Raw genomic sequence first — 13,869 nt, 5'->3', positions numbered from 1 at the left:
TCAAATAGGTGATCATCATCGAGGTGAAAGATTAGACTATTAAGGAAATCTCTGGCAAGAATCTTATCAGCAATGACTAAGAGAAAAATACACAAGAGTATCTATTTGTTAGTTTTACTTTTGTAGAGATGGACAATAGAATTGTTCTTGAATTCCTTGGGACAAGCTCTTCATGCCATATAACTGGGAAGACTTTAATCAACTTTTGTGTGAGCAATAAATCCTGCACTGCCACCCCACCTTATAAATTTCAATTAGAATAGAATTGGCACCTTGTGCTTTGCTACATGAAAGGAGCCTAATGGCATTCTAAGCCTCTTCTTTAATTGGAGCTTCAGCTAGGGATGAATTCACTTCAATTTGAGGAAAAGGATCAATGGTTTCTTTTCTGATGATGATCTGTTAAGGAACTTATGTAAGTCTGCAGCCTATCTGTCTAAACTCATGGCCCTATCACTAATCAATGTTGCCCCATCAGTATGTTTGAGATGCATCCTATGAAGTTGGTCCATGAATAGCCTTAAGGACATCTTAAAAGCATTTTGGATTGCTACTATCCACATAAAAGTGAATTTTATCTGCCTCTTTATTGAGCCAACAATCCTGAATTTCTCTAAACTTCAAGTTTTCTTTTCTTTCAATGGAATTGAATTCTGCCTTTTTAAAAATGAATAAACTATCCTTCTGGTAAACCCTATTGGAGTTCTTATTTTTCATTTAGCAGCTTATGCATTTATTTCCCTCACATTTTCATCAAACCAGTCTTGATGTTTGTAAGGGTTCTGAACCAGATGAGCAAATGCAATGCTGTATACCAAATCTCTGAAAGCTGCCCACTCCTTTTGTTCTGTACTGTTACCAACTGTGTATTAGATCAATATTTCTTTCAAGTTAGCCACAAACTGCTCCTCCTCAGAGAAAACATCCAGTCTCTTGATATGAGTTCTTCTGTTAGTCACTTTGCTTTGGTTTGGCCATTTGAGTTTTCTGTGAATATTGAGCTTGGAAATGAGTCTGTCATCAGGATAGCACTCTGCAACAAACTCATTGCCTTCTTTACTCTCACCTATTGCCTGTCTCTTCTTCTTACAATCACAGAGTATTAGATGTCAATATTTGCTGTGTGGGTACATCCAGGAAATTGTATTGCATTTAATAAGGTAAAGACAGTGTTGGTGATGAGATCATCAGGTGCACAAGTCATCAGTGATAAGTAACCATAATTATTGCTTCTTCTTATTCCAGTCTTCTCAAGGATCCCTGTGAAGTCTGGTAGTCTGAGCCCACTCTAGCATTAATGTCACCCAGAATTATGTTAGTCTTCTTTTGTTGCATTCACGATAAAGATCTCCAGGTTTTCATAAAGTTTTCTTTGACCTCATTAGTTTTTGTCTTGGTATGATTCTAGATACTGATGATGGTGTCGTGTCATTTTCCTCCCAGTGGCAATCCCATTGTCATACATAGATAATTCATTCCTTTTGTTAGTTATATAAGCTTGTTGATTAGGTTAGTTTTCATCAAAAAACCTACCCCAGTTTCACAGTGTTACTCCCTGTGAGTTACTTCAGAAAAATGTATATTCAGCTCCAACCTCACTAAGCCATCTTTCATTTGCCAGCTTTGCCAGTCAAGTGAAAAAAAGAAATAAGTGTGAATACCCTGGTAACTGTAGTCCCAGTCCTGAACATATGTGGCCCATGTAATAGAGTTGTCTCTGCAATGGAAGCACAAGTAGGATTCAAAATTCCTCTGGATGTCTGGGCAAATAGTATGCCATTTAGGTTGCTATTTAGATATAATAATTGCTGAGATCTCTTGCAACAAAAACTACTCAATTCTCAGTTCTATTGGACTTGAGTCTGAGTGTTCACACATTTTATGTACATGAAGAAGCTTTTGTACTTTTTTTTGTGTTTTGAGCACAGGATGGATTCTTGACTGCTGTGGTAATCAGACAAGGGTTGATTAAGCAGACAAATTTTAGAATACCTTTTCTATCCCCTTCCTCTCATCTGTATCTATATCTGTAACTGTAGTATAAACCTACAAAGGCTGCTCAGACACTCAGGGGACTTCAGAATCCCAGTGCTGCTTCCAGTGAGGAGATAACACTATGACCTGGGCCATATATATTCAATGTTGTGACTACAGCTCCCATGGTATCCGCACACTTGTTGCTTTGTTACTTGCCTGTTGCTACAGGTCTTTGAGATAAAAATGGTAAAATGCTAGGGATGATGTCTTTTGATTCATGTGTAAATTGGATTCAAGTGAGTCAATGTTACACCAAGTCATGATCCTGTGCCTCTCTTCCAAAGGCATCACAAGTCAGTGGCAAAATAGGGTCAAGACAATTGGTGATGGCTCTAGATATAGTGGATGACCTTGGCATCTTTTCCAACCTCCAAGTGCTTTCATACTCCTGCTTCAGCTTCCTTGATAGACATTGGAGGGAATTGTTCTCATCCATCCATTCTACCTGTGGCATGATTATTATCCATTGGGAAACAATTGTTACAGGCTTGTGGGGGGGGTTAGGAGAAGGAAATTCCACCCAAGAAATCAAAAGAGAAACTAAGTGAGAGCTCCACATCAAAAATTATTAGAGACCGGGTTCTCCCAAATGACATGTAGCACAGACCCTCTTGTGATCTGAGATGCTGATGCATTCCAGTACCCCACTTTTATAGGTCTTTTAAACATGGTACAATTTTATTGGTTGTCATATGATGTATCCCCTAGAATATGCTAGAAGAAGCAGAAACAAATGCCAGGAGTGTCATTATTTGGGCAAAGTTAAAGTATTTATGCTGGCTACGTAGTCATAATGTACTACTCCTACTTGGAGATGGTTCAGCTAGCTCGTCTACTCCTAGGTTTGAGCAAGGGAAGATGGTATGGACATAGATGTGTTCCAGGAATTATTGGGGAGTAGTACCCTTAAGTACCAGAGCAAGAAAAGGGACTTTCCATACCATACCATCATCCTGAGGAGGGGGACTTTCTGTACCATGCTATCACTTATACATAGTTTACGTATGAATATAAGCAAAAACAGGATGGAGATATCTTGTATCCGTTTTTGCAGTAAGCAAGTGGCAATGAAGGCTTAAGGCCCATTACAGGTATTTCTAAATTTTATATATTTCTATATTCTATATATTTTATGTAGTTAATTTATAGATAGTATAGGTTAACATATAGATTGTTTATTTTCATGCTATTACTAGATGATTGGTTAAACATTTTGTACTCAGAATATATATTTTGTTTTTTTTCAAGGTTTTTACAAGGCAAATGGGGTTAAGTGGCGTGCCCTAGACCACACAGTCAGATAATTATTAAGTCTTTGAGGTCAGATTTGAACTCAGGTACTCCTGACTCCAGGGCCAGTGTTCTATCCACCGAGCCACTTAGCTGCTCCCCTATTTTATTTCTAACCCTAACCTTAACCCTATTGTAACAAATTGTATATGAAATTTATGTTTTCTAGTGAAACATTCCATTGAAATGAGTTCTGCAGATAGATTGAAATATTATTTAGAAATAAAAGATGAGAAAACAAGAAAGTAGAAGTAAAGGCAAGTAAAGTGTGGAATCAATATGTAAAGAAAGATAAGAGTCATTCCATTGTCAGAAGCGATTTGAGCAGAATATGACAGAGAGAGAGTGAGGGAGTGAGTGAGAGAGAGAGAGAGAGAGAGAGAGAGAGAGAGAGAGAGAGAGAGAGAAAGCAGCCATGAAGCTTGGCTTTACCTGACTTGAAGGTTAAATACCCTTCTATGGTATGGTAGGTTGGACAGAGGGTGGCTCTTGGGGAGAGGTCTTACATCTTGGGCCAGGTATCTTCCAGTGGCAAGCTACATGCTATTCCTTCCTGTTCCGAGGTGTTTGAACTCCAAGTTAAACATGTTATTGCTTGTCAAGCCAGTATCTAGACCAAGGTTAAGTGAAGAGGCAAATGGGGAACAAGATACAAGCCACTGTGTTAAGGGTAGGCAGGATACAATCAACAGGTGTTCAGTTTACATTTTGAAAGGTGAACCTCCACCCATTTAACAAGATTCAACAGCATTTTAGATTACAATTTTTGTTTCTGTTATGTTCCTAATTCTCTACATCATTTCCCTGGATCATTTCTTTTTATTTTCTTCCTTAGTTATTTATTGTCTGATTGCATGCAGTTTTCAACATTCATCCTTTTGCCAGCTTTTGAATTTCACATTTTTTCACTACCCTTCATTCCTACCTCCTTCTCTACTGCAGCAAATTACCTGATATAGATTGTTCATTTAAAATTGAATTTAATATATTTCTACATTAGTCAAATTCTGAAAGAATAACTAGAACTAAAGGGAGAAACATGAGAAAAGAAAAAGCATAAAAATGTTTTAAAAAGTGAATATAATATATTTTGCTCTGTATTCAAAATGCATGGTTTTTTTTAGTCCCTGGTGGATGAGGATGGCATCTTTCTATTTTTAATTCCAAATAAGGATTTTATTTATTTAGAGTTTTACAGTTTTCCCCCTAATCTTACTTCCCCCCCCACCAGAAGACAATTTGTCAGTCTTTACATTGTTTCTATGGTATACATTGATCCAAATTGAATGTGATATGAGAGAAATCATATCCTTAAGGAAGAAACATAAAGTACCAGAGGTAGCAAGATGAGACAATGAGATATCAGTTTTTTTTCCCTAAATTAAAGGAAGTAGTCCTTGGTCTTTGTTCAAACTCCACATTTCTTTCTCTGGATATAGATGGTATTCTCCATTGCAGACAATGCCAAGTTGTCCCTGATTGTTGCACTGATGGAATGAGCGAGTCCTTCAAGGTTGAACATCACCCCCATGTTGCTGTTAGGGTATACAGTGTTTTTCTGGTTCTGCTCATGTCACTCAGCATTAGTTTACATAAATCCTTCCAGGCTTCCCTGAATTCAATGGCATCTTTCTTAATAAATCTCTCTAAATTTCCCTTTATCACTGAACTTCTGAGAGGGGTTGCTTTGATCATAGTTAATCATCTCACAATGTTGCTGTCAGAGTTCTCCTGGTTCTGCTCACTTCACTCAGTATTTGTTAAGGTTAGTCTTTCTTTTCTTAACTCCTTTCTTAGGGAACAATAATATTCTATGACATTCTTATAATATAACTTGTTCAGCTTTTCCTCAATTCATCTCTTCAATTTCCAAATCTTTGCCGATACAAAAATGTCTTTGGATTATTACATTTAAAATGCATGCAGGATAGTCTTTCACACAGGATGCAAGAACAGCCATTCTTGTTCCTCAGAGAGGGCCAAGACTATTGTTCTTACATATTATGTGGAGGACTACCCTGCATGTATTTAGATAGTAACAATCCAAAGATCATTTTCCTTTTTTGCCTTTTTAGACAATCTGATAGGTATGAGATTTTGCCTCAGAGTTGTTTAAACTTGCGTTCCTCTGAGCAATAATGATTTAGAGCATTTTTATATGACAATAGGTAGCTTTAATGTCTTCATATCATTTGACTATTGATCACTCTTTATATCTCAATCCTGTACCCATTTAGACCTTATCTTAATAAAGTGTATGAGATGTTGGTCTAAGACATTCCAATATTAGTATATATGCCGCTAAAACCTACAAGACTCTTATTTTCTGGGATAAAAACTCCTTATTTGTAAACTGCTCGGAAAACTGTAACATAAGGTGGGGAAAAATTAGGCATAAGTCCTGAGAACCAGATTTTTCTGCCACATAATCTTATTGGTGGTGAAAGAGGTGATACAATTAAAGATGAAGTAGAAGGCTGAGAAAAAAAAAGATTCAAAACTTCAGTGACTGCAGATTGAGGAATGGGAGGGTCAGGAATAACTTGAGAAGAGAGTGATCTGAGAGAGGGGTGCTTACTGGCCCTAAAGGTGTATGTGTGTGGGGTGGGGTGGGGGGAAACTAGTAAAGGTCATAGCCTATGAGATTATTACTTGCAGATTTCCTGAAACTCTGGAGCAATTGTAAATTTGTGCTTTCCAAGGTGCATACTGACAAGGTAGCTTTTTCCTCAAGTGACATGCTGTAATGAGGATCAAAATTTTGGGTCAGTTGTTATGATAGTAGCATATGGAACCATATGATCTCAGCAATGGCATTCCTGAAGAATTTCCTCACAGCTTTCACAATACACAGTTATGTAACAAAAGCCTAAGCAAGACCACCATGAAAAAAAAAATACAAAAGAAACACAGTTGATATAGAAGCTCTTGATTTTGTCCTGAAGCAAGTATATGATTCCCTGAGTCAAAGAATGTTTTATGGAAGAAAATCAGTATTCTGAGATGCAGGTAAATGGTTGGCTGAGTAGAGAGAGCAGTGGGTAAAACAATATCAGTAGAATCTTGTCTTAGAATAGGGGAATGTAGCTGCACAGTCAGGACCTTTAGCAATGAACTTACAGAAAAAAGTCAAAGAGAAGAGACCTTCCCTAAATTAGCTCATGTCCCTGAAGTGGTAATTTCGTTCTCAGACTGAGACATTTTTTCTGTCAACACATAGGAAATCTGTTGAAGGGAGTAAAGGGATAATTGGATTTTTTCTACAACTTTTAAATTTTCTTCTTCTTTTATGGTGCAAAAATAAGGATTTTGTGATTATAGCCACTATCAGAAATGCTCCCATACTCCAGACAGACACTCTTAGAAAACAGTAAAACAATTGTCTTTGATGTCTTTGGAAAAAGGCAATCTGTGCCATAATAAAATGGGACAGGAAAGGAGGAATGGGTGAAGTAGGCCACTGGCAACTACAAGGAGTCTCTGGAGGTACAGCAAAGAGAATCAGTCTGAAATGAAATCTTGGATATTATTATCTTATGTTAGGACAGACAGACAGGAACACTATTCCTCCATGAAAAGTCATAATGGATTAAGAATAAATAGTCAAATTAGTACAAAATTTAAAAAGCCAAGTTAATAAGGAAAAATGAAGTTAAGGGTCTATGAAAAATGAAAGTTTAAACTCTTACCAGTAGCTTAAAGTTTGAACCATCTCTGTTGTAAGAAGCTTGGCTCACTGAGATAATGTATCTAAATGACCCTCTAAAGCAGTATTAAATTGTTCAGCAATCCCTGATAATGCTGTGTTAATTTGCCAGTTGCCTCACTGAATCAAAAGCATTGATATCCTGTGATCTCCTTAAGCCTTGAAAAAGTTGAGGAGTCATCCAGGGACCAGGGCTTTTGGTTTGCTTTCTCTTGATTGGCGTATTCACCTGTAGTCATTTCTTCAAGAGAGCATCTCCAAATATTAGAGAGTACATCATAGGAGGGCATCATCCCTTCTCTGTTCTCTTTGTGCTTTTACAAATGGAAACTTTTGCAATGGAAAGTATAAGCAAGATGACCCCAAGCATCACAAGTCGAGACATATTCTGGTTCCAAGGATGCTAATTTATCTTCTATCTTGATGAGGGGAAGGGACTTCACAGTAGAAACTGAGGAAAATTCCATTTATGACTTTAGCAATAAGGGACAAGAAAAAAAAATCAACAATAAACTCTGAATGCACATCTGGTAGGTATCTTGAACTCACATGCAAAGCAGCAATTAATGCTTACTCAAAAAAAGAATAGCAATAAAAAGAAAAGTTAAGACCTACGTGAGTATCAAAGAATTTCTCCTCCCTGCAAGAGAGAAGCAATCCAAAATTCCCAGGAGGAAAGTTCCCACTATTCTCTACCACTTGGAGGCAAATAAGTCTGTGGGACTCTGTGTTGTGTCATTCAAAATCCTCTGGAGTTTATGTATATTAGTAATGATATTTCCTTTAGGGGTTCTATAAGAACAGCAAGATTGTTAGATACAGCCACTAAGGTTGTTAGAGGCATTTGTTTTCCTACTGACTTGTGAGGCCCTGAGTCCATCTCCATGTACAACCTACCACCCTGAAATAGCCACAGTAGTACACTGAATGATAGCTCAGGTATCTTGGGCAAGATTTTTCAGGGTAGTTAACAGGTTCCTAATAAGTCAATAAATTTTTCAGTCAAACCTCAACTGGAATCAGAGCACAGAAAATTACTGTAACTGGTTCCTCTTTTCACCAGACGGTTTGTCAAATTTCTCAAATACTATGCTTTTGGCGATACTACCATGCCCCTATTCCTGGTTATTCTCACCTCAATCTTATTGTATAATTACTTACAGTCACATGTGCAATGAAATAAGGTATTCTGCAGGTCCTGTGACAGCAAGGTGGGAGACAAGAAAAGACAACAGGAACAGATAAAAAGTTATCCAGGGGTATCCAGCTCCTATGGCAGTTAAGGGATTCTTGCAGTAACACTGGTCTGGTTGTGCTCATTATAAGTAACAGATGCAAAGGAAACACTATAATTCTCAAGTTTTTGGTTTGTGAACATACAAAAGAAGAAACTTCATTAACATCAGGATTAATGAATGTAAAGTTACACTTCACTGAATTTTCCAAATGTATTCCAGTATTTATATTCTTACTTTTATTTACATAGAAAATAAAATCACTTAAGGAGTGAGATACTGTTAATGGAGGAAGACTAGCTTTATAATGATCCCAGGTCACATTGTTGTGGGCCAATATGAGAAATTTTACCTTAAAACATTTGAGGCCCAATTCTTGGTGACACAGAAATGTCCCATTTAGTAGCTTCCCATGATTTTTAACCAGTGGCACAGTGAGCATAAGGAAAAGGAGCAATTGGTCCAGTGAAAGAGAAATGATTTCCTTATACTTGGATCATAATATCTTCTGTACTGTCAGGGACAGCTATCCATGGTTCAGATGAATTATTATAAATCTTATGACAACTTCAACATCCATGCTTTCCAATAACGTCTGCATACAACAATTTATAATTTCTTTGACCATGCATTCGAATAAAATAATTGTTCAAATCCTATTCATTTTTTAATTTATGAGCTCTCCTTATCAAATTTGGGGGTCTTGAAGGTATGAGTATAGTTGGGGTACAGAAAAATTTTCCTCCTTGGTGAAAGGTCACAAGGTGAACCCAGGTGCAAGGAAGACAGCAATAAAGATGGAAATGAATGCAAAGGTGTCTACTGAGGGAAATAACAGAAGGCTTGGTATGAGCAGTATTCAGCAGTGGGTATTGGAGAAAACGTGCCTTTCTAGAGGTTATAGGAAGCAGGGTGATATGGTTCCTATAGGGACTGGGAGTTGTTTGGGGTCACCAAGGTGAGACTGGGAGCTTTTTGGAATATTTATGTAAGTTAGGATTTGTTTTCTTTGGGAAGGATACTCAACATGATTCTACTGGGCACGAGTGGGACTCAAGTCTGAATCGAACATTCCAGCTTTTTTGTCGGTTCTTCATAAGTTGCTTCTAGTTGAAAGAGCATGATATGGTGGTGGCTAGATGGCATAGTGGATAAAGCACCGGCCTTGGAGTCAGGAGTACCTGGGTTCAAATCCTGTCTCAGACATTTAGTAATTACCTAGTTGTGTGGCCTTGGGCAAGCCACTTAACCTCACTTGCCTTGCAAAAACCTAAAAAAAAGAAAGAGTATGATAACATCATCAGGTACTGCAAAGGTTCGAAGGTGGAATTGTTGGGCCCAAAGTAACATCATGAATTTGTTCATCTGTGAAGTTGCTTTATTTATTGTCTTATGGATGAAGGATGAATATATCCTGAACTAAGGAAGACCTAAGAGGAATGCTGAGAGAGCATGATTAGTGGGATTAATATGGGGAAGAGTCAAAAGAGTATTTGGCAAGACTGGAACCAATTGGACCAAGTGTCAGTTGATTTTTTCTTAATATATGCGGCTCTGTCAAACAGTTTTTGTAGCAATATCCCAGACCAATCCAGATTCTTTAACACAAAAGCATCATTCTTCATCCAGGAACAAAAAAGGCCTGCCTTCTCCAGTATCAAAAAGTCTAGGTCTGTTTTATAAGGTTACAGCAGCTAGGGAAGCCAGCTGATCTTGAATCTGTAGCAGATTTGTGGCTATATCATCAATACTTTCCTGGAGGTCTTGTGATGGCTGTTGGAGATAATAAATAGAAATTGAGAGGCCTCTTACCCCTGTACCTACTTCAGAAAGGATCCCTATTTAGTCGCTAAGAAAGGAATGAGAGGGGTTTTTGTTGAACCAGGCAGTTCAGGAGAGCTAAAAAACTGAACATTCCTTCTTTATACAGCAAATCACAAATTTATTACCTATGACATTGTAAAATGCTAGCATCTAAATTCCCCAAATAAAATTATCCACAATGAAGCAATTACATCTAAAGATATAATAAATACACAGTATTCATGTCAGATTTGTCCTTTGTCAATCACTATGTTAAGCAATTTCAGTCATATGACTCTCACAGTGACCTTGGAAGGTGGGTGCCTTTAGTATTCCTTCCCAGAAGAGTATCCAGAGATAAAAAAGCATAGCATAACTTATTAACAAATTTCTTAACGGCAAATAATAAGTGTCTTTTGAGTTGATCTTAATTATCATAATTATCTCATTGATGCAGGGAATTATGGACATGGGAGAGTGGTACATCCCAGGAAGTGCCATTCCTTCGAACTCTCTTGGTTCTTCCAGTCCCCCATACAGAAGGTTGGGGCTTTCTCTGGCTCTTTTTAATCCATGTGAGGATGTGGGCCTTGCCATGCAGCCTGATTAAGCCAAGATTCATGACTGCCTGCCCTTCTCTGTCTCTCTGTCTCTCTGTGTCTCTCTCTCTGTCTCTCTGTCTCTGTGTCTCTGTGTCTCTGTCTCTGTCTCTGTCTCTCTCTCTGTCTCTGTCTCTGTCTCTCTCTCTCTCTCCCCCTCAAACTTCACCTGGCCTCTCCTCATGGTACTTTACTGCTTTCCTTACTAATTTTGCCCAATGTTTCTTGTAACAAAATTTTGCCATAATAAAATTCTGAGTAGTTTTAACATCCCAGAAAGCTGCAAATTCCTTTGCTTTTTTCAATGACTTTCAATCTTGTGCCTTCACTCTCCAAATCTTTAATAATTAGCAAGAGTTGAAAATTGGCATAGAACCTACAAGCACTTCAATCACAATAATGCTGTTCATGCTTTATCTTTTTAAACCTTGATGCACATTTCCTACTGATCAACTTAAAAGGAAAAAAATAATTCCTTTTTAAATAAATATGTGTTTTGTCCCATTCAGATGCTATGGTATTAGGAGTGTAAAAGAAAAATTCAGTAATAAATAATACTCCCTTCCAAGTCATAGGCAACTGATAGAAATGGTGTTTTAATTTTAGACTAATTATGTTCTTAAATTATAGCTGCACAATTGTTGAAAACTTATGAATTCATGGATTCTTACACAATTCAGTATATTATTTTTGAACTTAGCTGAAATTATTAAATATAAGTTCCTAGATAACTATTAGATATCATGCTATTGAACAATGTACTACTACTATTATGCAATATTTGCAGTCTTTAATGCATTTCATAACAATATATGTATGTACTCACATATCTACATAAATATGCATACACATATCTATACATATTTAGATGTTTGTGCATTTCACATTAAACATTTTCCTAAACATTTCTTGGTCTCATATTAACCAATATGATAATGGGACAAATGCAAAAGAAAAAATGTTCCCCTTCTAAAGATATTACTCCCCTTTAAGGAAGTTAAATATGGGTAAAGAAAAGAGGGCAAGAAAGTTAGACAAGGGTTGGGATATTGAGGGCCCTCTTGGGTAGGGCTTCTGACCTAGATATTGCTGCTGTGGTGGTGGATAAACCTGATGTGAAGGTGATCCTTGATATGCATCTTGCTGCTGACCATACTGATCATTCCCATCAGGGTAATATTGCTGGTTCATGCCTTCTGGAGGACCTTGACCATCATGACTGTATTAGTCCCTATAATAGTCTTCATGGCACAAATATTGCTGTGGTATACCTTGCTGAGGTGGCCCACAAGGAAGAATCTGTCTTTGATTCTTGGTTATATGATTAATTCTCTTGGTTAACATAACTTGTCATTTCCCTTGGGGACTATTGTCCTGGAAAATGCTTAACACCTCCCTTTGGCATTTTACTATTGTGAAGGAGGCTGCTGGTGCATCATTTGACCTTGGTTTGGTTGCATGTTCATATTTGGTCTAGGGTCATAGTTTTACATAGGCTCTCCTTGACTCCTTGTCACCTGATTCTGTATAGGCCTACTTTGTGAGGATGGCACAGAATGGTTGTTACTTTCCATGGAACTATGATTATTTGAAGGCATCTCCATAGAACTGCTTATTATATTGAGCTGATTGTGTACAGGCTTGTAATTTGGCACACATATATCTGGCTGTTCATCTGGTTCTGGAGGTGTGGTACAGGAGGACCCCCACCTACCATTCCATCTGAAGACATGTGAGAATGTGGAGGTGGGAGAAGGTCACTCTGCTTCATCCTTTTTGGACCCACAGACATATTCTTTGTTCATGGTACCTGTGTAACCTTCAGAAAGTCATTTCGCCCTCTCCGGGTCTCAGTTTCCTCATTTGTAAAGAGATGGAATTGGACTCAGTGACCACTAAGGCCCTTGCCAGCTCTAAATCTATGGTAGCATAGTCTGCATAGGTTGATTGGAGCCTGTTATAGCAAGACAAACAAAATTTGTATGTAATAGCTGTTGATACCTTCTGAGTCCCTGCAGTAATGCCTTGGACCTGAGGACAAACATATTGACCCTCTTGCAGCTGACACCCAGATTCAGCATTTTTATAACATGACTAATACAGTAATATGCTTTGCAAAATTGAACAAGTATAACCTATGTTAAATTGAGGAGGTTAGGGAGGAAGAAAGAAAATTTGGAACTCTAAAATTTTTAAACATGAATGAGTGAATATTAAAAATTGCCTAAATGTGTTTTCACATGTGAATGGGGAAATAATATTTTTTTAAAAAAAATCATTATTTTGAAGAATAGAGTTTAAAGAATACTTTTTTAAAATTTTTAAATATTTATTTTTTCTTTTTTTTGTAGAAATAATTTGTTTTATACATGAATAAAATAATCTTGTTTAAGAGTAAACAGAATACCCCTCCCCACACAAAATATAGACTCGCTTGAGTGATAAAGTAAAGGGGAGAGAAAAAATTAAAATTAAAAAAAATACTAGTAATAAGTGTAGGTATGGCCAGGTGGTACAATGGACAGAGCCCAAGCCCTGGAGCCAGGAGCACCCTAGCCCATATCCAGTGGCATAAACCCAACAATCACCCAGCCGTGTGACATGCAAGCCACCCCAACCCCAATGCCCTGCAGAAACCAAAAAAAAAAAAAAATAGAAAAAAAAGAGGCAAAATAAAATAAAATAGTAATAATAGTAGGGGTGGTTGGGTGGTGGATAGAGCATTGGCCCTTCAGCCAAGGGGCACCCAGGTCCAAATCAGACCTCAGACACCCAAAGATCACCCTACCTATACTGCTCCAGGCAGACCACCCAGCCCCATTTGCCCTGCACCCTCCCCCAAGTAATAATAATTATAAAAAATGTGCTTCAGTCTTTGTTCCAACACCAACAACTCTGTCGCAGGTGGATGACATTCTTTATGGTAAGTCCATGGCAAAAGTTACTTCCATATTTTTCCACTGTTGCCAGTGCTGATCGCAACTCCCTCCTTTCATATTCCTCCACTACCATATACTATATTTTCTCTCTCCTTTCACTGACTCTGCTGTAGGGTATTTGAGTGGCACAGCAGAGCTTCTAATGTAGTTGCTGCTAAGTCCTGTGTGATCCTGACTGCAGCTCCGCAATATTTGAACTATGTCCTTCTGGCTGCTTGTAATATTTTCTCTTTGACTTGGGAGTTCTGGAACTTGGCTAT

General features: G+C 37.7%; 1 pseudogene; it reads right to left on the bottom strand.

Annotated features, from left to right (window-relative positions):
* Positions 1-11,648: 11,648 nt before the first annotated feature.
* On the bottom strand, positions 11,649-12,751 carry LOC141507270 (protein SSXT-like; annotated as a pseudogene).
* Positions 12,752-13,869: the final 1,118 nt, after the last annotated feature.

This window comes from Macrotis lagotis, chromosome 1 (genome assembly GCF_037893015.1).
Source record: "Macrotis lagotis isolate mMagLag1 chromosome 1, bilby.v1.9.chrom.fasta, whole genome shotgun sequence".
Taxonomy (NCBI): domain Eukaryota; kingdom Metazoa; phylum Chordata; class Mammalia; order Peramelemorphia; family Peramelidae; genus Macrotis; species Macrotis lagotis.
Note: the sequence above shows the minus strand (reverse complement) of the source record. Positions and strands in the feature narration are given on the sequence as shown.